Source organism: Trichosurus vulpecula, chromosome 7 (genome assembly GCF_011100635.1).
Source record: "Trichosurus vulpecula isolate mTriVul1 chromosome 7, mTriVul1.pri, whole genome shotgun sequence".
NCBI classification, from domain to species: domain Eukaryota; kingdom Metazoa; phylum Chordata; class Mammalia; order Diprotodontia; family Phalangeridae; genus Trichosurus; species Trichosurus vulpecula.
Window position 1 is genome coordinate 4,326,416 of NC_050579.1, and position 22,581 is coordinate 4,348,996.

At 48.0% G+C, this 22,581-nt stretch overlaps 1 protein-coding gene across 4 annotated transcripts in view; it reads right to left on the reverse strand.

The window, feature by feature from the left end:
• AGAP1 (ArfGAP with GTPase domain, ankyrin repeat and PH domain 1) overlaps positions 1-22,581 on the reverse strand; it is a 676,738-nt gene that overhangs the window by 594,877 nt on the left and 59,280 nt on the right. The window lies entirely within an intron of this gene.

Below are 22,581 nucleotides of genomic sequence, written 5' to 3' on the forward strand. Positions count from 1 at the left end.
TTTACTAAGATGAAAGTCTGATTCTGTCCCTCCGAAATATCCAACATTTGTGCTTCCTGGGGGCAGGGCCTACTTTCCATCTTTGCCTGTGAAAGTCCCGCATCCATTACAGTGTCCAGCATATAGTAAGTGCTTACTACATCCTTGACGAATTGAACTAAAGCCACTTCCTTTAACAACATAAACAAACATTCATTCACTTAGAAAAACTCCTCAATTTCACAAACCTTCGGAGAGCACTTGTAGGTGTTAGGGATGAAGCCCCTGCCCTCAGGAAACTTACAGACTTCTGGGGGAGACTCAAGAATCCGAAGTCTTTCAGCTTTGTCTATTTGTGTGGCACATCTCCTTCAGACAAGGCCTCCAAGCAGATCCCTTCCCATCCCACTTCCCAACCCCTCTTCATTCTGCTCAGACTTCTGGCTGTCCCTTCCTCCACCACCATGGAGTAAGAGAGTAGAATGGGCTAGCCTTTGCATCAGAATACCTGCCTCTGACTCATCCTCGTTGGTCACGGAACCTCTCAGGGTCCCACACAGCTCTCTAAGAAGGAACGCTTATCTACATTGGTAGAGGGAGCTTACCATGTAGATCTCCCCTCCTCCCTTGCTCTTACTCTCCCTTCGATGCCCTGACTTTGATAAACCTTCCATTTATGAAGTTAAATGAATTCAGGGACCTCTCTGCACCTTGGCTGGCATCTCCGTAAAATCCCTCCCTCCCTCCCCCTCCAGACCCAGTATCGTGGAAAGTCATTTAATTTCCATGGACCACAGTTCCTTCTCCTCTAAAATGGGACCAGATAACCTCTGAGAGCTTCTCTCCAATTTAATGATCCTAACAGTATTTTGCTGAATTTGTTTTTAAAAGGCCTGAGTCATTTTCCATTTGACCCAATCACTGGCTCAGAGAAGTCTGCCATTCTGTGCGTCATTGGGAACATTCTAGCCCAAACAGCTTTTCTTCTACCCTAGAAGGCTACCTGTAGGGAGGCCCTTGACGCTCACAGGAAAGGAGCAGACTTGGCAAAGTAAGCAAAAAGCTCTCCAGAAAAGACTCACGGAAGCTTGGGTGAGTGACTTAGGTTATATGGACCTCGGTTTCCTCATCTGTAAAATGAGAAAGAGAAGTAAATCATCTGTTTCCTCCCAGCTCTAAAAAAAAAAAAAAAAAAAAGACTAATTCTACAGCTCCGTCCAGGTTCTGAACTTAGACCAAGTTACGGAAACGCCTCTTTCAGTTTCCTGCTCTGAGAAGTGGGGACGGCATGGAATGTGCCCCAAGTACTCCACGAGCTACAAAAAGCACTGTCGGCTCCACGGGATGGCCATGCTGGCCTTTGTCATGTGGCTGTTCCACATCTTTCTCAGAGAACACCTTGTGCTCTACGTGCTGTTCATCTGTCAGGAGGGTACTAGCACACCCTTGTCTTCACCAGTCCCTAAGGAATAGCTCATGCTCACCCAGCTCCCATGACACAGAGCAAGGACCACAGAAGACAGAAGCGCCATCTTGTTCAACCTTTGCCTTGTGTTATAAGTGGGAAGGCTGAGGCCATAGCCAGTGAAGTTAGTCACACAGGTAACGATGGTTCGAGTCATTCAAACTCACAAGCTCTGAACCCAAACCCAGTGTTCTTTGCATGGCACCCACTGCCTCTCTGAAAGCTGCTTTCCAAATACTTTGGAAGACCAGAGGCACCCACAGAACAATGTCACCTGAGTCTGTCCCCAGCTTTGAACTGAAACAAGACCTGCAGCACCCGGCAAAGCTGCCCATGGGGTCTGCTTCTGGGGAAAGTCTCAGCAGAGCGGGATGGGGGCAGCCCAGGGGTGCTAATTAAAATGAGATGTTCCAGATTAGCATTTCGAGTTACTGCCAAAACGAAAGCGGTCTCTTCCAGGTTCTCACATTGACTGCAGGCTCCCCTCCCCTAGCTGGGTTCCCCCCATTCCCTGCCTTTCAAAATCCTTCTATTGGGGAAGTTAATTCCCTCCAGGGCTTTCACACAAGTCTATTGTGCAGCGCCTTCATTAGTTATGAATAAGCTACAACTGAACTGTAAGTTACTTGTGGAATGGTCTTAATAGATTTTTCTCTTGCCAAAAATAACTTTATAGAGTCGGTGAAAAACACTCGCCAACTGGCAACGCGCCTCTGAGGCCTGCGTCTGTGCCGAGGTCTGAGCTTGGCATCACGTGCCATCTACTGATCCAGGCAGGCAGCCCGGCAATTCTCCATTCTACTTCCAGTTGTAGGCCACCTTCCACCCCAAGGGCCCTTCAAAACAAACACACCCAAATAAATCGTTTGTAAAACACCTTTGCAACAAGCAAACCAAGCTACTGCTTGGTCAATACAGATGGGTTTTGATGTGCTAGTCTGGGAGCCTCATTACCATTTCTGGCATTGTTTCTATGTGAAAATGAATTCCATGTTCCAGAATCTACATGTAATTAAACATCTGAAACTCAACCTTGTAGTCCAGAAATAGCCCAAATGAGCCACTGAGGTTTACCGAGGAGTGTCATTGGGGAACAATCCTGGAGCACCTGAAACTGGCTTTGCTTCAATGACACGGATATGGGGGTGGAGGTGGGGAGGGGGCTTCCGGGGACACAGAGTGTCTCCTCACCCCCTTGTTTCCTATTAGACTCTGAGCTTTCTGAGAGCAGGTCTGCCTTTCTTTGCATCCCCAGCACTTGGCACACTGCCTGGCTCATAGTAGGCACTTAAGAAATGACTCTTTGTATCCCCAGCACTTGGCACACTGCCTGACTCATAGTAGGCACTTAAGAAATGACTCTTTGTATCCCCAGCACTTGGCACACTGCCTGGCTCATAGTAGGTACTTAAGAAATGCTTCTTTGTATCCCCAGCACTTGGCACACTGCCTGACTCATAGCAGGTAAGAAATGCTTCTTAGCTGACTGAAATGCAGTCCCGATCCACAAAATGGGCACAAGCATCCCTGTACTCTCCCTCACTGTATCACATGGTGAGGGCAGTTCTTGGCACACCCTAAGTGTGCTACAAAAATGGGTGTCATCGTTATTTTTACCTCAGAAAAGTCTCAGATTGGTCCGAGAATTTGAAGCACCAAAAAGATCCCATGTGTCTTTTTTAAAGAAATAAACAGCATACAGCAGGGAAAACTTTCAAGCTGCATTTTCTAAAATATTTCCAATTACAAGCCATCCCTTGAAAGAAAATCTTGGCACCAACTTCTGCTTCCATCCTGCCTATGATTTGTTAGAGATTCCCCAGCCCCAAGACACAAAGAAAGCCAGACACGGACACTGACTCATTGCCTATCAGAAGGTGTTACTAGCACTTGGCCAGAGGGCCAGCTCAAACTCCTGCTCCACCATCTCTCTGCATTTTTTAAAGGGTTCAAGCAAAGCAAACTTGTGCAGTGGCCATGCATAAGGACAGTGCTGTGTGCCCCATCCTGTTCTCTGGGGAATCCACATGTTTAATTCTTCAGAGACTGTCCTGTTGTACAATCAGACAGTGACGGTGACGGTGATGGTGACAGTGATGATGGTGCTGGTGATGATGATGAGAGCTAACATTTATATTATACTTCAGGTTTACAAGGAGAGACCGTACATCACAGAGCATAATGACCTGACCCTGGAGCCAGGGAGACCTGAGTTCAAATCCTACCTCTGGCCTATACAGACTGACCCCAAGTAAGTCACTTAATGTCTCGGATATTCCTGGCACCCCTATAAAATTATAAATTGGAGAAAGGCTGTGGCTCCGCATTGGTAGAGGGATTTTCCTCATCTGGGAATTAATTCCCTCTACCAATAAAATCTCAGCTCAGTCCATTTCCCTATTTGAGGTGTACGATGCACTTTAAATACAATATCCCACTGAACGTTAGAAGCCATGCCCTCTGACCTGTGGTTCAGGGTTGCTGAGAAAGAAGTATTTCTTTACCATGAGGTCCTGCAGGGCATGAGCAAACAGGAGCCAGGAAGGGCAACTCCAGGCCAGAGTTGTCCCTGAGTCTCTCTCCCAGGAGGGGCATCCCTGGGTCTCAGGCATGATGATGAGGAAGGCTGCCACGCCTCTGGATTGACCTTACCCAGGACATTCTGCACTTCCATCCAGGCTCCCAGGGTGTCTGGGTTCTGTCCCTTACATAGCAGAGCAGGTCAGGTGTACAGCTGAGGACCCTGGAAGAGACCTTCCAAGGCATCCATTTACAGAGAAAAAACAGAGGGTCACATGGGGAGCAAAAGGCAGAATCAGAATTTGAACTGAAATCCTCTGACTTCAAACCCTGCCCTGCCCTACCCCCAGCCCTTTCTGCTCCTTTGTGTCTGATTGATTTCCCACTTCTGATATCATACCGAGAGAGAGGCTGGGGAGGGGACGGGAAGAGCCTCTACTGTCAATCTTAAGGCATGGAGGAGTCTGGCAAACAGAAGAGGGAGTAGGCCAGACAACCACCAGCACAGCCCTTACGGATGACAGACAGACGTTCCCAAGACAGCAAGTTTTCTTGGCTTCCTCCACACCACCAGAATCCACCAAAAAGGAGGACCAAAAGATCTTTCTCCATCTCCTTCCTTACCACCAAAGACAATCTTCAAACACTTGAGGACAGGCTCAGGAGTGGGGACCATACTTGCTAATCCACCATAGCTGAGAAGCCCATTGGTTATGGGCTGTTGTTTCCCAGACCTTGGAGACCAATGAGGCTGCCATGGGAGAGAGGTTTGGTAAGGCCAATTACTATGGGGTTTGGTCTTGTCATTAAAGCTTGAAAATATCAGTGTCCCCGAGAAGAAGCAAAGAAAGAAGGGAGGAGGCAAATATGGAAGAAAATAAGCACTTTGTGGATTCCACCCAGAACATGGAAATCTAACCACTCTGCATGCCATGGACTCCATACAATCTTCTTTCTCCAGTAAAATACAAAACAGGAAAGTTGCCTAGAGTGGATCTAAAAATAAAGATCAAAGATCCCTGACTCAGGGCTGATTATAAACACACGAGAGCTTCCTTCTAATGTGATGGGGTTTCATGGGTTTCATGGACCAGCTCAGCCTAAACTTCAGCCCTCTTCCTGGCTTTGGAGACCCATCATCCCTGACTCCAATGAGACAAAAAGAAAACAAAACAAAACAAAACACGATGGAGCATTTCAAAGGAGGACGGCTTCCTAGAGACCCAGGGCAAAGGCACATCACCCATACATTTAATAAAAACATCTGCCCCAAGGCATTGTGCTGGGACCTGAGGAATTATGGGTAGTGTTGGGCTTAGAATCAGAAAGACCCGAGTGCAAATAAATCTGGCTCGTGGACGCTGACTAGCTGTAGGACCCTGGACAAGTCACCTGACCTCCCCATTCTAGTCTCCTCATCAGGGAGATGGAGATAAGTACAGCCCCTCCCTCACACAGTTGTTGGGAGAACCAAAAGACATAATATATTAAAAGGACTTTGCTAAACTTAAAGCACGACACGAGTGTCATCATTCAGTACGGGGGGTTTTCTTAGAGCACATCATGAGTGTCTTCCTTCATTTTGGGGGTTTTTTTCTGTCATGTCCAGCTCTCTGTGACCCCATTGGGAGTTCTCATGGCAGAGATACTGGAGTGGTTTGCCATTTTCTTCTCCAGCTCATTTGACAGACAAGGAAACTGAGGAAACCTCACTCCCTCAATGACCACAGAGAAGCCACTCAGCTCGTTGGGCCTCAATGTCTTTAGCTGCAAAAGAAGGATAACCACCGGCACTACCAAGCTCCCAAGGTCACGACAGGGGCTTTGTGAGCCTCAGAGCGCTAGAGAATTCGGCTTCAACCTTAGGGCTGAGGTAGCCTCCTCCAAGAGAGGCCAAGCCTTGGGGAGACAAGAGGACTGGACTCCTGTCTCTCAGAGGAACTGGGCAGGTCCCTGAACCTCTCCGAGCCTCAAGACTACAAGCCAAGGAGGAGCTGCACACCTGCATGGTGAAGGGAAGCTCCACAACAGGGAGTTCCCCAAGGCCTGGACAAAATCAATAATTACGTCTTCCCCAGACCTCTCAGTAGGCGTGTGCTGGGGCCAGCTCAAATGGTGCACGTGCTGAAATGTTCCGGGTGAGCATTTAAACGTTGGCAGATGCTTCCACTAAGGGCTGGATTTCTTGTTTTGTCGGCTGTCTAGATTTTAAAAGTGATGGAGAAGATATTAATAATGCAACTTGAAAGTGAATCAGGAATAGAGCCAGACGTCCAGCTTGCATCAGCCTGGGAAACAAGAGAGTATTCGTAAAGAATTTAGCACAGTGCCTGACACATAGTAGGGCTGTGGTAAATGACTGGTCCCTCTCTTTCCCCTGCCTCCTTTCACAAGGAACCCAGCATTTTTCTATCTCCCCTTGGGATTTTTACCTGCTTCCTTATAGTCTTAATGCTCAAGTGAATGAGGGAGAGAGGGGAAGGAGCATCCCATTGCAGTCTTAGTGCAGTACCCACCCCCTGAAAGATGCTGAAGAAATCATTGTTGGATCCAAGAGAATTAAATTATGGGAATTTCTAAATGAATCCTCGCTCTTTGAGGCTAGAAGCTTCAGGAATGAGTGAGGGGCCCGAGCAATATTAAGCATGTACTATGTGCCAGGCACTAGGAACAGGAACTTTGGGTCATCTTCACCTCCCTATTCTCTGCAATACTTAATGCCCTGAATAATACAAGGTAACAGCTCACTACCAGTGTTGACCGTTGAGCCCAGTTTATTTTGTCAGGAGCTTATGTGCACAGAGATTTGCATGTTGTCTTCCCCCGTTAGACTGTGAGAGCAGGGACTGGTTATTTCTTTTCACTTTTCTTTGAATCCCAAGGCTTAGTAGGGTACTTGGCACATAGTAGGTGCTTAATAAATGCTAGTTACCTGACTATAATGAAGTTGGTTTGCTTCTGACCTGTTTAAACGCCATTTCTGGCAAGACCCACCGACTTAGGCTTTGTCTGGGAAAGAGATTTCCACGAAAAACAGCTAAACTGAGGATTTAGCTGACACTGATGGCATCTAACAGCTTTGGAAACAATTAAAAAGTGGGTGACCAAGATGTCACGGGCCTTTCTGATAGTGCTTTGGGGTGTCCACTGTGAACCTTCAGAGAGCTCTCAGCACAGACTGGAACCCAGCCATTCCTTTCATTCCGGGGTCAGTGGCGGTCAGTGTTGTGACTTTAATAAGGAGGGAATGGAATTTATGTTCATGCAAGAAGAGTTTTAGCTTGGCCAAACGCAATTTTTCACTCATCAGAAGCCAGAAGCTAATGGCCTTTTTATTTTTATTTTTTTTATTCTGATTTTGAAGAACAACAAAAGAATAGAGGATGTTTCCATATACGAATCAGGATGGAAAAAAGGAGAATTATATGTAAAAGCACAAGTCTTGGCCCAGCCCAGCTGGCTTTTTAAAGGATGTGTGAAATCCAATATGTTTCCTTCAAAGTGCTCTGCTTGTCTGTTTCTGTTAGCTTCCTTCTGGTCTCCTCAATGCATTTTTATGGGTGCTTCCATGACTAATGGTCTTATTGAAGAGGGAAGGAGGAGACCACAAAAAGATTTTGCCCACAGATAATCTGGGGGAAGAGGGGAGATAAGTGGTGTTTTAATCATGATGGAAGGTTTTTTTGCTTTGCCCTATTTTATATATGAAGAAACCGAGACTCCTTCAGGATAAGTGACTTAGCAGTCCATAAGTTTCTGAGGTGTGATTTGGTGATGGGAAGAAGGGAGGAAAGGAGGAATGGAAGAAGGAAGGGAGGAAGGAAGGGAGGGAGGAAGGAAGGGAGGGAGGAAGGAAGGGAGGGAGGAAGGGAGGAAGGGAGGAAGGGAGAGAGGGAGGCAGGGAGGAAGGAAGGGAGGAAGGAAGGAAGGAAAGGAGGAAGGAAGGAAGGAAGGAAGGAAGGAAGGAAGGAAGGAAGGAAGGGAGGGAGGAAGGGAGGAGGAAGGGAGGAAGGGAGGAAGGAAGGGAGGAAGGAAGGGAGGAAGGGAGGAAGGAAGGGAGGAAGGAAGGAAGGAAGGAAGGGAGGAAGGAAGGGAGGGAGGAAGGAAGGGAGGAAGGGAGGAAGGAAGGGAGGAAGGAAGGAAGGAAGGAAGGGAGGAAGGTAGGGAGGAAGGGAGGGAGGAAGGGAGGAAGGGAGGAAGGAAGGAAGGAATGGAGAAAGGAAGGGAGGAAGGAAGGAAGGAAGGAATGGAGAAAGGAAGGGAGGAAGCAAGGAAGGGAGGAAGGGAGGGAGGAAGGAAGGGAGGAAGGAAGGAAGGAAGGAATGGAGAAAGGAAGGGAGGAAGCAAGGAAGGGAGGAAGGAAGGGAGGAAGGGAGGGAGGAAGGGAGGGAGGAAGGGAGGGAGGGAGGGAGGAAGGGAGGGAGGAAGGGAGGAAGGGAGGAATGGAGAAAGGAAGGGAGGAAGCAAGGAAGGGAGGAAGGAAGGGAGGAAGGGAGGGAGGAAGGGAGGGAGGGAGGAAGGAAGGAAGGAAGGGAGGAAGGAAGGAAGGAAGGAAGGAAGGAAGGAAGGAAGGAAGGAAGGAAGGAAGGGAGGAAGGGAGGAAGGGAGGAAGGGAGGAAGGAAGGAAGGGAGGAAGGAAGGAAGTCTCTGTCTTCAGTCCATGGCAGGTGTTAACAAATGTCTCTTGACTGATCTTAAAATGAAGACCCAGGACAGGGTTGTTCTATGGCTTAAATGAGATAACGCTTGTAAAGCACCTGCCAAGTCTTAACCTCTCTATGGTTGTGAGCCAGTATGAGAACAAATGTTTGTGGAATGGCTACACAGGTCAATGAAGATCAGCTCTCAAAGGACACCCTTGCTGACAAGGCAGTCCCTTACAGACAGTGTGTGTGGCCTGCAGGACACTTACAATAAGAAGTAGCCCTTGCTTGCCATGGAGGAGGAATCAATCTGATGAACTGGGTTCTCCAAACTTGCTGAGGACACTTTGATATGGACAAAGGAAAACGGATTCCTGGTAGGAGGTGGTTAGGTCCAGACTGGGAGCACCTGGAAGGGGGCAACAGGAGAGTCTTCTCTGGGCCCAGTAGCAAATGACACACACACACACCCCGGGGTCCTAGACTAATCCTCTAAGCCAGGCACACAAGCTTCTGCCTCTCAGTCAGGAGACCCCTGGGGACCGTCAGAACCATTTTCCTCTAAATACTTATGGATGGCCCAAGGTCCCTTGGCCAGAGAATATCCTGGGTAGGATCTAAATGAAAAGAAAATAATCCCAAAGGCTGGCCAAGGCGGTAAGAGGCAGTCCAGGGCCTTCCTCCAACAGTAGTAAGATGATGATGATGATGATGCTGGTGATGACAACAATACCAGATGGCGTAGAGAGTGACCGCCAGCATTTAGAAGTTTGCAAAGTACTTTCCAAATGCTAAATGAGAGGCAGGGAAACTTCAGAGCCCGTTCTTCTGGCCAAAGTCACCATGCAGAATAAGCACCTTTGATAAGTACGTAATTCCATATTTAATACATCAAACCAAGGCTCTCTCTTCAATTCAAGAAGCACTTTTAGTAAGGAAATGCCATGGTGGCAGATGCTGGGCATACAGATGGCAGACAACAGAAAAACCATCCCCATTCTACTGAGGAAACGCTACAGGTGAGGAAACAGATTCAGAGGTAAAGTGGCTGGGTCCCGGTCACACAGAATTAATAGGGATCAAGACAGAGGAGAGGAACTGTCATTCCAGTAGATTGTAAGCATCTTGAGGGGAGGGACTCTTTAAAGGTTGTCTCTGTCTCCCAGGTACCTACCTGGGCCATCTCCCCAGGCTGGCCCAGTGCCAGATACAGAGTAGAGACTGGTGAGGGGCAGATGCACATCGTAGGGGCCTCATATATTCTTGAACAATTGGGTGCTGGGGGGAGGGGGGAGTTGAGGAAGGGATCCACAGAGTGGAGGTCTAAGTGGAGGGTGGCCAGCAGCAGAGACCCACTTTAGCCTATCAGCCATTCATGGGGTACTGGCTAAAAGCCCAGGTGACACAATTGTATACAAGAACCTGAAAGGTTTAAGTCAAGAACCAGTGGAGAAGGAATGAACCTCCTAAGGTCCTCTGTGAAGGCCTGGCTGAGAGAGAAGGCAGCCTATGGGGATGGGGAGTGGGGGAAGGCCTGGGGCTCATCTCCAGATGGCCCAGAAGCCAGGGCCCGAGGAAGCAGAGTCTCTGCAGGCTCCAGGCCTGGAGGCCCAGGGTTGGCCTGGAGCCAGAAGGGGAGAAGTTATCTCCTGGGGGAACTAGGCAGCTGCCTCATGGCCCTGGCCTGGGTCACAGAACTTGATCCCAGGCTTCCCTACAGTGGGGGCCTTCCTCTGCTTCCCCTACCACCTTGGCCCATTTCTGCCCCCTTACCAAGACACCCATACCAACAGACATGGAATTTTGCAAGGACCCTACTCTCTCAATTCAATTAGATTCAATAAATATTTATTAAGCACCTACTATGTGTTTGGTAGTGGAGATACCAAGAGCCAGTCCCTACCCTCAGGGAGCAAGCTCACAATCCAAAGAGGGAGCAAACATGCAAACAAACATACACATAGCAAACTCTCTGCAGGATAAATAGGAAATGCTGAGCAGAGGGAAGGCCCCAGAACTAGGGGGCTGGAGCTGGGATTTCAGGTGAGGCTCAAAGGAAGCCAGGAGGTCAGGAGTCAGAGGGAGAGTGACCCAGGCCTGGGGGATGGCCAGGGATATGGAGGGTCTTGGTCACAGAGCAGCCAGGAGGTCCAGCAGGGATCCCAGAGGCCTAACCCAATCTCCTCATCTTACAAGGGAAGGAACTGAGGGTCTGAGAGGTCAGGGATTTAAAGATCACAGATTCAAGGCTGGAAGGGACTTTAATTCCATTTTACAGATGAGGAAAATGAGGCTCCAGTGGTCAAGTGACCTGCCCAAGGTGACACAGCTCATCAGTCACAGAGCTGAGACTTCACCCAGTCCCATGGACTCTCAGACTCCCTCTGAGTCTCTGCTTCTGAAGACAGACAGGCCCATTCTGAGAAGCCACAAAGTCCATTCACTAAATCACAAGCTTCTTTCTTTGTGCTGCCCAGAGGGTGTGGGGCATCATCACAGCCCTCACCAAGGGGGCTTGCTAATCTGGTCTGGGGCCCACGGTGGTCCTGGCTTAGCCACAGGGAAAGTTTGGGGATGGACAGGCTGTTCTGGCCTGCTGAGACGGACAGGAACCCAGCTGATTCCACACAAATCCTGGCCAGCGCTGCTCTAGGGAGGAGTTTGGCTTCTCTTCACCATAACACACACACACACACACACACACACACACACACACACACACACACACACACACACACACATGCAGAAAGGGCCAATGGCTACCAAGTCAAAAGACAACAGTTAGAGCCAGAAGGGTCACAAAAGGCTGCCAGGTCCGACCTCCTTTCACAGAGGAGGAGACTAAAGCCCAGCCAGGCTCAGCCACAGCTTCACTTCCCTAAATCCGAGCAGAGGCTGGACTCCCCACCAGGTTGCTCTCTCCTCTCTACTACCCCATCCTGCCATAAACTCCAAGTGGATTTAGCATCTGTATCATGCTAAATAAATATTTTATTTAAAATGTAAAATATTCTATTTAAAACTAGTATTTTAATTATTTAAATATTTTTTAAAAAATTTATTTATAATCAAGATGACTTGCTATTCACATGACACAAAAGACTTCTTTGAAACACCTAGGTGACTCATTTAACTGATTTAATACTGGGTCCTGGGGGCCAGAGTTATAACTAGGATGAAGTCAATGGGGCTTTGCAGCAGGGTGCTAACAAGGCGACCTCATACTTGGGCTTTGAAGAGCGGGCAGAATATCATAAACAATGACACCAGGACATCGAGAAGGCAATCCAGGTGAGGGAAGGGCACAGGTCAGAGAAAACTCACTTGGGCCAATGAGGTCAAACTGGAGTCAGGGCCTAAGGAGGTGACACCTGCCATCCAGAGGGGAAGAAGAGGGGGAAGGCTGGGAAGAGCCCAGGCCTGTATCACTGGGTGCAGTCGGATGGTCCAGAAAGGCAGGCTCAGTCTCCCCTTTTCCTTCAATAAGCCCTAATCACAGCTGTAAACAAAGGCTCCCTATGACTGCAGGCCTGTGTCCCTATGGGCCCTTCTGCACTTCCTCTTATTGGGGGCAAGGTACAAACAGGTTTTGAGAGGACCTCCCTTTTTTTTGTCAAGAACAAGATGCTAAAGTTGAGATGGAAGCGGCTGGGATTAATTAGTAATATATTCTCTTTCGATGGAGCCCAGACAGTCACCCCCTTCTCACCTGAACCACATTAAGTATGCCCATTTCCGTAACTTTCTAAAACGAGTTAATATTTCAAGGATCCATCTCTCAGGCACCATACTTGGAACACAGTCAGCGCTTAATAAATGCTGGTTTCCTTCCTTCCTTCCAGAACATGACTATGGGGGTTGTTATTAGGCTACTTTCATGGTTGGGGAGATGGAGTGACCGGCCCAAAGTCACAGAGCTTGTGCGTCATAGGGTTCCAATCATGGGGCTGTTCCTATCTGTTGAACCATAATGTGTGTGTGTGTGTGTGTGTGTGTGTGTGTGTTTTCTCCCCAATCCAGTCCAATTTTAAGCAACAGCATAGAACTGGGAGATGAGTATTGGAACAATAGAAGCCATTAGCTGTGTGGATTTGTGGCTATTTAACAAATAGTTATTGAATAAATGTTCCAATGAGTGACCAAATGAGTAAATAAAAGAGTGAATGAATGATTGAATGAATTAATGAATGAGTGAGTGGTCCATCAATGATCCTTGTGGTGAAGATGGAGTTTAACTCACCCCCACCATTTGGGGGAAGGGAAGGTATGTTATTATTAATTCTCAAACCTGAAAAGCTGAGAGCCTTGCCACCTCCAGGCCAAAAGGCAAACATATCCAGCACACTGCCTTTCTTAATCCTCAGGGAACAGAATCCCTTGCTAGGTCTGAGATAAAGGGCTCGGCAGAGGCAGCCTTCTGTGAGGGTGGCAGATTTCCATGTTTCATAAACTGGAAATTCTGGTTTGCCAGTTATGTGCGGGGGAAGGTCAGGAGGGAGCTGCTTCTGATATGAGTAAGTTCAGTACTGGGGGTGAAGAACTAGAGACACATCCCAAAGGTTCTCAGACCTCCAGGGATGTGCCAAACCTTTCCCTGGATGCAGCCATCTGAACGATCCTGACTTTAAATGCCACCCTAATGGAGGGGCTGGCGGATTGAGGTAGGGAGCACACCTCAGCTGGCAGGGACACATAACCTGCAGGAAGGACCCCACGACTGCCCTGGGATGGCTGATTTGACACCGAGTACATACTTCGCTGCTCCAGGTCACACAGCGGAGAACCTTACAACAGAGGAGGCCAAGGGCAGAGATGGTCAGGCAATGTCTAATCAGAGAGCCTACAGGCAGGGGGAGGGGAGGGCCAGGACATTCTCCAGTTTCACTTCCTGATCTTTTCACTGCAGTCAACTGTCAAGGACCTGGCAGGGCCGTCGGCCCGAGCGTACGTGCACTGTGTGTGAAGAGGGATGCTAACAGGTTGGAAAAGAGTTTCATGAAGGTGGGAGGCTGTGGGAACACACTAGCTGATCCTTCCTGACCACATCACCCAGGGCCACCAAAGGCTAATGGAGCAAAGGTCCCAGGTCCTGATCCTCCAGGCCTTGGAGCCAATTCCAAGAGCATTCATTAAGGACCTACTATGTGAAAGGCAAACATGTGGTGGACATTGTTACAGGAAACATTGTTAGGGGGGCATTATTATAGGGGACATCACTCATGGGCCATCGTTACAGGGGACATCATTATGGGGGGCATTGTTACAGGGGACATTGTTAGGGGGGCATCCTTATGGGGGGCATCATTATGGGGGGCATTGTTACAGGGGACATTGTTAGGGGGGCATCATTATGGGGGGCATCATTACAGGGGGCATCACTATGGGGGGCATCGTTACAGGGGGCATCACTATGGGGGGCATCGTTACAGGGGGCATTGCTCTGGGAGGCATTGTTACGGGGTTGTTACAGGGGTATTGCTGAGGGGGATAGTTCTATTACAGCACTGTCACAAGGTGGTAAAAAAAACGCTTCTTCTCTGTGTTTCTTCATTTGTTTAGGTTAATCTCGTTAAAGGTGAATGTTTGAAGGTAAGATCCTGCTGCCAGTTTTGTATGTTTGTTTAATTAATAACTTTTATTGTTGATTATTAAGTTTATAATTAACCTAAATTATAATATATAATAATATAATTATAATTAAATTTAAAAAGGAGGAAATACATGTTAGAATTCACTTCCATCAGATATTTACCTGCAATTCATGTACAAGGTACCATGGACAGGTGTAGAGAAGTGAAGATAACAGAGAAAAGCAAAGCAATTAAATTACAATATTCTAATGAAGTTATTAAGAATCATAGACTCTGAGGGTCACTGTTATGTCCACAGAGTCTACAAACTCCACGGAATCTGGTCCATGGAAGGATCTTTGGATCCTCAGAGGGATCTCAGAGGCCATCTAATCCAGTGCCCTTATTTGGTTGTTCAGTCATTTTCAGTTGTGTCCAGCTCTTTGAGACCCCATCTGGGGCTTTCTTGGTAAAGACCCTGGAGCGATTTGCCATTTCCTGCTACAGCTCATTTGACAGACGATGAAACTGAGGTGAACAGGGTTAAGTGACTTGCCCAGGGTCACATAGATACTAAGTGTCTGAGGCCACATTTGAACACATGTCTTCCTGACTCCAGGCCTGGTGCTCTATCCACTGCACCACCTAGCTGCCCAGAGTCAATTAAGAAAACTGAGGCCCACCACCAAAATTGCTTTCCGGTTGATTGGCACCTGAAATGACGAACAGCCGTCTATAAAGTGATTATCGATGAGACAAACAACTTTTTCACTGGCCCAAGAATGTCTTTAATTTAAATGAGTTATAAAAATGTCTGTTTAGAGTTAGGAAGACAATGCACCAGTCCTGAAGCCATCAACTTCCTTTAGTAACCAGCTTTTAAAGTCCTGGGAGGGTTGGGTAAAGAAATGACGGGTATTAAGGCCAAGAGGTGGAAAGGTGAAGGCTGGCCACAGCCAATGACTCTGCAGTCATCTGTCAGTAACCTCTTTCCCCAACTGGCTGCTCTGAAGGGTCACTTTTCTCTCAGGAAGAAGCTTCCCCACATCTACAGGTCCCACTTCAGGAGCATAGCACCATGAGGGGCTGAGCCAAAGCTTTAGAGCAAATGTGGAGAAGCCAAAGGTGAAAGCCAGGAAGCAATGGGGTGGGATGGGCAAGAAGCCTCCTCCTCCTCTTCCTCCTCCTCCTCTCAGATGCCTCCTTCACTCCATACTGCCTGGAGAAAGCAGAGAGCAGCTTCTTTGGAGCAGAGTAGCTGACCTACACAAGGCTAATGGGGGATGAGAAATCTTACTCAATTCTTTAGCTCAGTTCCAATCAAGCAGCTCTCTGTCTATGACCCTGGAGGCTCAAATACAGTATTTACTACAACTGAAATACCAACGGGGCCTCCTCCTCTGCCCTGCATCCAATCATTCTGTAAGCCTGCCAGGGAGCTATGGTATGGCCACATGGGCTCCAGCTGCTGCCCTTCACCTACCACTCAGCCAGCAATTATTCTGCGTGGGAATGGCAGCCACCCGCTAATACTCTGGAGGACAGACCATATTAGAGGTGATCACAGATGTGTATTTGCTCAGAAATTCACCTTCTTTGAACCTTCTTCCCCCAGCTCCTCCTGGATCTCACAGTATAATGTCATAACCACTTTATTAGGAACTCTGATGAAAATGCTTGTAAAAAGAGAAGAAAGGTCTTTGGAATATAACTTCAAAGTTTAATAAGCCATGAGGTTCTCCATCTGAAAACTCCAGAAAGCCAAAACTGAGGAGGAAAAGCCCAAATGTAGCTTAAACCCTGACACCTTGGTCCAGGTGGCGGGATGCACTGGGGGAAATGGCCACAAAGAGTCTACAGGATACCTGGCCAGGATGGGCAGGAGGGTGCTGCTACATTCGAGGAGAAGAGAGGAGGATAGAGGTGGTCTGTCCCCCTCCCCCCACCTTGAGGAATGCCTCGCTCCCTTTAAAGCATGAGCTCAGAGACTGCCTTGTATGCAGGCCTTTCCTGCCACTTCTCACCGCCTCCCCTGCCCCCAGTTCTGAGTGCTCCTCCTCCTCGAAAACTGCTTTGCATGCTCTTTGTACAAATGCTGAATTTTGTACTGACCTCCCTGGAAACATGCATGCCCCTCTTAGACTGAGGGCAGAGGCTGTTTTTGTTGGTAGTGGTTGGTTTTGTATCCTCCTGCTCCACAATCTAAGTAAATGCCTCTGGAGGTGAAGTAAATATTGATCATGCTCTGAGGGTGAATCCGATGAGAAGGTACGTCCCTAAGGGGGGGGGGGTTGTCCCATTGAGTAGGAATGTGTGCAGCGGTGGGGAGTCCAGAGAGAGAGCAACAAGGAGGCACAGGATGTCAGAGCTGGAAGGGACCCAACCCCAAACTCCTTATATGATGAACAGTGGAAGCCTAGTTTGGGCTTGGGTTTGGGGTGCTGAAGGGAAATGCCACAGAGAGCTAAGTCTGCGGAAGCCACAAATTCCCAGAAGCTCATGCCCCAAATCTCATGGGCCTACTTATGAGAATCAGCAAATGGCTTCCCAGTATTGGTATTGGCCCAGTTGGAGATGGAGAGGTCCAACAGGGAAAAGTAACAAGAGGAAGCCAGCAGTTAGCCAGTGATTGTGCTGGGAGAGCCTTCTCATTCATTGTACATTGGAATAAACAATCTACCTACGCATCCCGTCCTTAAAATGTGGAGGTTGGATGGAGCCTTGAGTGCCCTTCACAGCTTCCAAACCACGATCTTTTCATCGCCCAGTGCATTCTAGTTCCTCCTACATTATGCCCCATCTCCCACTCGTGGGCCCAGCCACAGGTTGGCCCTCACACCAGGAATGCTTACCCTTCTGCCTTCCTCAACCCTACCCATAGGGACAGCCCAGCTGCCACCTCCTACAGGAAGACTTCCTTGGTTGCCCCCGTTGGTGGTGCCGTTCCTCCCCACTCTGTCACACACTTAAATTTAATTGACACTTACTTTGTACGGCATTCATACTGTCTAAACTGTGGACATGGTGTTTCCTCTCTGTAGACTATAAGCTCCTTGAGGGCAGGGGCTGTTTCCTTTCTGTCTTTGTAACAACGATCACTGTGACATGTCCGGAACATAGTAGGGCAGTTTAGTCAGCATTTAACTGAACCGAGTTGAGAGTCTGAGCTGGTGTCAGTGGTTGTGTATTAGAAGTGAAGTGGCACAGGCCAGGATAAATACAGAGCCTGGGAGCCCTGGGCAGGTAAGGGGTCCCCTCCCCTCAACCATCAGTCTATGTCCAACAGACACCTCTCAAGAATTTGACACCAGGAGATTCAAGGGCTGGAAGACAAGTGAAGCAGCTGGGATGGTGGCAGATCCCACTGATAATATCTCCCTTCCACTACCAGGAGCTTCTTCCCTTAGTCCCTATGAAGGGGGACCTGCTTTGCCTTAAAGAAAGCAGATGGCATTGCAGAAGCAAGGAGCAACCCTGGTTAACCAACCACAACAGGGATGGGGGGAAAGGGTGAGTCAACACTCCAATAGTTGAAATAACCCTCCTCCTCCTCCTCTGTTTCTTCTCTTCCTTTTCTCTCTCTCTCCCTCCCTCCCTGCCTCCCTCTCTTTCTCTCTCCCCACTCCGCCCGCCCTTCTTCCTTCCTCCCCTACAGATAGAACTAGGGAAGAGCAATTGGGCCTCTGTGTGAGGTCACTGAATTTGGTGGCTGCTAATAACTCTCGAGGTCTACATTGGTACAGAACCAACAGTGGAGTCTGGTTTTAGCAATAGTAATCAGTTAACATAGGAAACTGCCTTGTGGCTTCTAGGGTAAGCTCCTCCCCTCTCCCTTCCCCTGGGGAAGGATGCTTGCCCCTGGGGTAGAAATCCCCAGCTATGGCTCTTACTCTCTCCCCCCCACCCCCACCCCTTTCCACTTGGTAAAGAATTTAGCAGGCAGAGAGCTCTGGACTCTGGCTCTCCCCACCCCCAAGAACTTCACCCGGGCCACAGATGCTAGGGCTGTCCCTGGGGGCATTTCTTCCAGATTCCAGTGCTCCTCTGGCCCTCCATAATTAACAGTATGAGCTTGGACAAGTCACTTAGAAGCCTCCCTCCCTTTATAAGCGGCTTGGGCTAAATGATCTCTGGAGTCCCTTGTAGGTTCTATGATTTGCTGCTTTAGCGAGGTGAGTGGAGCCTTGAAAACTTGAAATAAAAGGAATCTGACTGTGCCGCCCACTGCCAATCACTCCCCTTGCACCCAGCCTCTCTTCTTTCCCTCTCGGACACCCACATGTGCTGCGGTCTATTTAAAGTGACGCATTCACCCACAGGAGCCTGACTGTAATTCCTTCATGAAGCATTCCTGCTCTAAGCAGTGTTTCTCAGCAAAATAAATGAAGGAAACAGATGTGTAAAGAGATCGATTCTAATTAACTTGACTCTGATCGCTGCATAACTGGAGTCACTTTTCTTTAGTAACTGACGAGTAGGAAACTGGGAGAAGAATAAATCATGGCCTTGAACCAGCCTCAGAATAAAAATCAGAGGGCTGGGCCCATGAGCAAGAGCAAAGGAAGAGCCCCAAAGCTGGATGGCAGGCTGGGGCCAGGCAAAGAGCCACTGACCTGCCCCCAGCCTGGCCTCAGTCTCCTTCTCTGGAAAAAGATCCTCTAAAGTCCATTTCAGTTTCTTAAAAAGTCCCTAATTCTAGTGTTCGCTTGGTACGCTCCTCTCCCTGGCATGCTCCTTCCAAGTGTTAATTCTCAAAAAGAAGCAATTCAAAGCATGTCCAATGGGTGAGATCAGCACTTAGCTTTCCTGGACCACAGAATGAAGACAGAAAATAAACATTAATTAAGCACCTACTAAGTGCCAGGCCCTGAGCCAGGTGTTTTAGGAATCTTATCTCCCGTGATCGCACAACATTCCTGAAAGGCAGAAACAATCGAGGTAGAAGCTGCCAGTATCTCCATTTTATAGTGAGGAATATGAAGCAATTGGGGGCTAAGTGACTTGTCCAAGGTTCCACAGCTAGTAAGTATCTGAGGCAGTTTTTGAACTCGGTTCTTTCTAACTGCTTCCCTGCAGAAGGATTCAAGCAGTTCCTCCACTAGGTGATTTGAAAATTTTTTTTTAACAATTTGAAGGTTTATTTTTACTGAACTCACTACTGACTTAAACAAAAGAAGAATCTTTTCAGCAACAAAATTACGAATTTTTCCAGGAAAATAGAGGAAAGGAAAGAAAGTCCTCTTGAGGCCTCCAGACACTTAGCAGAGCTTGGCCCAGGGGCCCAAACCGGAAAAACCACACGGATGACGAATGCTTCTTGTCTAGAGGGTGGCACAAAGCAGGAGAAGCAGCCCGGCAGCCCAGCTAGGATTTGGGCCAGCAAGCAAGGGGCCAGAATGAGCTGGAGAAGCGATCAGGACTGTTGTGGGAAACAGCAGCATGATTCCCTTGGTTCCAAGCTGGGTCCCCAGATCTCAGCCCCAACCGTTAACCTGAATACCCTCCCAGTGCTACCACAGGGCTGCAAAGCACAAAGGTCAGCGAGCAACAGCAAGACTCCTGGGAGGGTAGCAGGTGAAGAGGAGGCAAAGATTTCCCCAGGCTCCTTGGAAAAGCCTGGAGAGGAATCACAGGAGGCAGACAAAGGGGGAGGGGCACCAGTCCCATCTTTATCTGGGTCTACAGGGTTGTCTTTGGAAAACTGAGCAGAAGTTGGTCACGATCCTTTGTTATGTAGTCTGTAGGAAGCTGAAGTGAATGGACAATGTGGGAAGTAGCTGCCTAGCACAATCCTCTGCTCCATTTCTCAGAAAAAGGCTTCCAAGTTGGCACAACGAAAAAGAAATCATCCCAGTTCTTCTGGTGGCGGGAGGGTGTAAGGCAAATCCTGCCTGACATCCGTCCTCATCAGGACTACGTGAACGCTAGCTCATCTCCACAAGGCCTACATTCCTCCTCCCAGCCGCTAAGCACCCCCCCCCCACCTTAGCTTAGATTCACTTGTAATAATAGCGATATCGACAACACCTCACATTGATGGAGCCTTTAAGACTGGCAAAGTGCTTCACGTTTATTATTTCACCGATCTTCACAATAATTCAGTGAGGTCCAGACTATTATTTATGCCCATTTTACATATGAACAAGTGGAGGCTGAGTGAGACGAAGGGATTTGTTCAGGGTTACATTGCTAGCATCAGCATAGGGCTCATTTACTTCAGTCATTGATACAAGTCTCAACCCCCTGCTCAATTCCAAACTAAGGGAGGATGTGCACCATGGCCTATCTAATCTTTGTCTCTCTTCCTAACCCTCTTCCAAATACTTATTCAGCACAGGATTCTGTATACAGTAGGTGCCTAATACATGTTCCAATAAATTATTTAACTCCTCATGGTGCAGTGGGAAACAGCACTGTTTACATAGCAAAGCAGAGGACCTGGCCCAGTCCTGGCTTTATCACTTCCTACCTGAGTGGTCTGAGGTAAGTCACTTGCCTCTAGGCCTTTCTTTACAGGCAAAATAAGGGTGTTGGCCCCATGACCTCTAGGATCTTCCAACTCTAGACTGCCTGCTCAATTCAATAACCTTTTATTAAGCACCTATGGTGCACCAGCTAGTGGGGGTGTGGCTGGGGACACAAAGATAAAACAAACAAGCTTACATCCTATTGGGAGACATAAGTCATGCAGAATAAAAGGGACCACCTCCCAGAGTGGGAGGGCATTGGCAAGGAGAGCGAAGGGAGGGAGCTGGGCCAGGTGGAGGAAGGAGCACCTACTCCACATCTTGAAGTCTGGGATTTGAAAAGGCAGAGGTGAGCACAGAGAGCATCCAAGACCCAGGAGACCACCTAGGCAAAGGCCTGGAGGCTGGAGATGGAATATCAGGAAGAAGGAAGAGCTAGTAAGCCATTTTGCCTGGAATGGAATAGGGAAGAAAGGGGGTGACAGGAAATAAAACTGGAAAGGCAGATAAGGACCAGTCTGTGGACAGCGAAAGACTAAGCTGAGTCATCTGTATTTTATCCTTGAGGAAAATGGGAGTTACAGGGTTTTGGTAGTGGGGAGACATGATCTGTTTCAAGCTCTACGAATATCAATTTGGGAACTGAGTGGAGGGTGGGTGAGACAAGAGAGAGGCTGGATGCAGGAGGTGCAAATTGCGGTCTATTAGAATGGTCTGGGCAGGAAATGATGAAGACCTGAACTGGGGAGAGAGGCTGTGCAGAGAGAGAGAGGAGAAAGAGGAGGAGGAGGAAGAGAGGAAGAGGAGAAAGAGGAGGAAGAATAGGAGAAAGAGGAGGAGGCAAAGGAAGAAGATGAGAAGGAGAAAAAGGAGGAAGAGAAGGAAAAGGAGGAGAAGAAAATAAGAGGAGGAGAAAAAGGAAAAGAAGGAAGAGGAGAAAGAGAAGAGGAAGAGGGGGAAAAGAAAAAAAAAGGAGAAGGAGGAGGAGAAAAAGGAGAAAGAGGAAGAGGAGGACAAGAAGGAAAAGGAGAAGAAAAAAGAAAAGAAGAAGAAAGAGAAGGAAGAGGAAGGGGGTCATATTATGGAGACAGAATCAAAGATATTTGCTTCATTGAATGTGTTGATGCTCTCTGATAACGGCATGTTCTACTGCTCACCCAGCATTCTCTCTTCCATGTCATAGATCAAGAGCTGGAAAGAATCTAAGAGGTCATTGAGTCCAACCCACTCATTTCACAGACAAGAAAACGAAGCCCTGGAGACTAGGGCCTGACCAAAGGCCATAATGGGAGCGAGTAGTAGAGTCAGGATTGGCCCATGAGCCTTCCGGCTCTCAGACCCATGCTCTTTCCTGCTGCGCCCACACTGATGTTTTTAAAGCAGCATTCCACAGAGACCAGTCTTAGTTTGATTCCAATGAGGCTGATGCTGTTCTCCTACACATGCTTGCCTCCACCTTCCTGGCTCTCCTGGATTACATGATTACACACACACACACACACACACACACACACACACACACACACACACACACTGACATATTAGGCATTGAAATCCACATGGATTTAAAAGGCAATCAAAAGCCTTTACTATCAAAGACGAAAGACGACTATTGTCCAGTAAAAGCATGAAAGAGGCAGCAGCAGCTTTCACGACAGGGAGGGTTTCTTCTCCTTGCTCACAGTCCCTGGGCCCCTGGGCTCTTTGAGGACACCTTTCCCCAAGATCACATTCCTTACTTCCTGCAGAGCAGAATAGAGAGGGAGGAGGAGAAAAAGAATGAACCTTTCATTTTATGATTTTTTTAAAAATCCCAAATATGACTAAGATCCATTCATCCTAAGCTTTGACTGGGAAAATAAAAAGGCAGCAAGGTTCTAATTTAATTTAGTAGTATCTGACATAATGAAGGTCAAACCAAGCGACCTTCACACTCC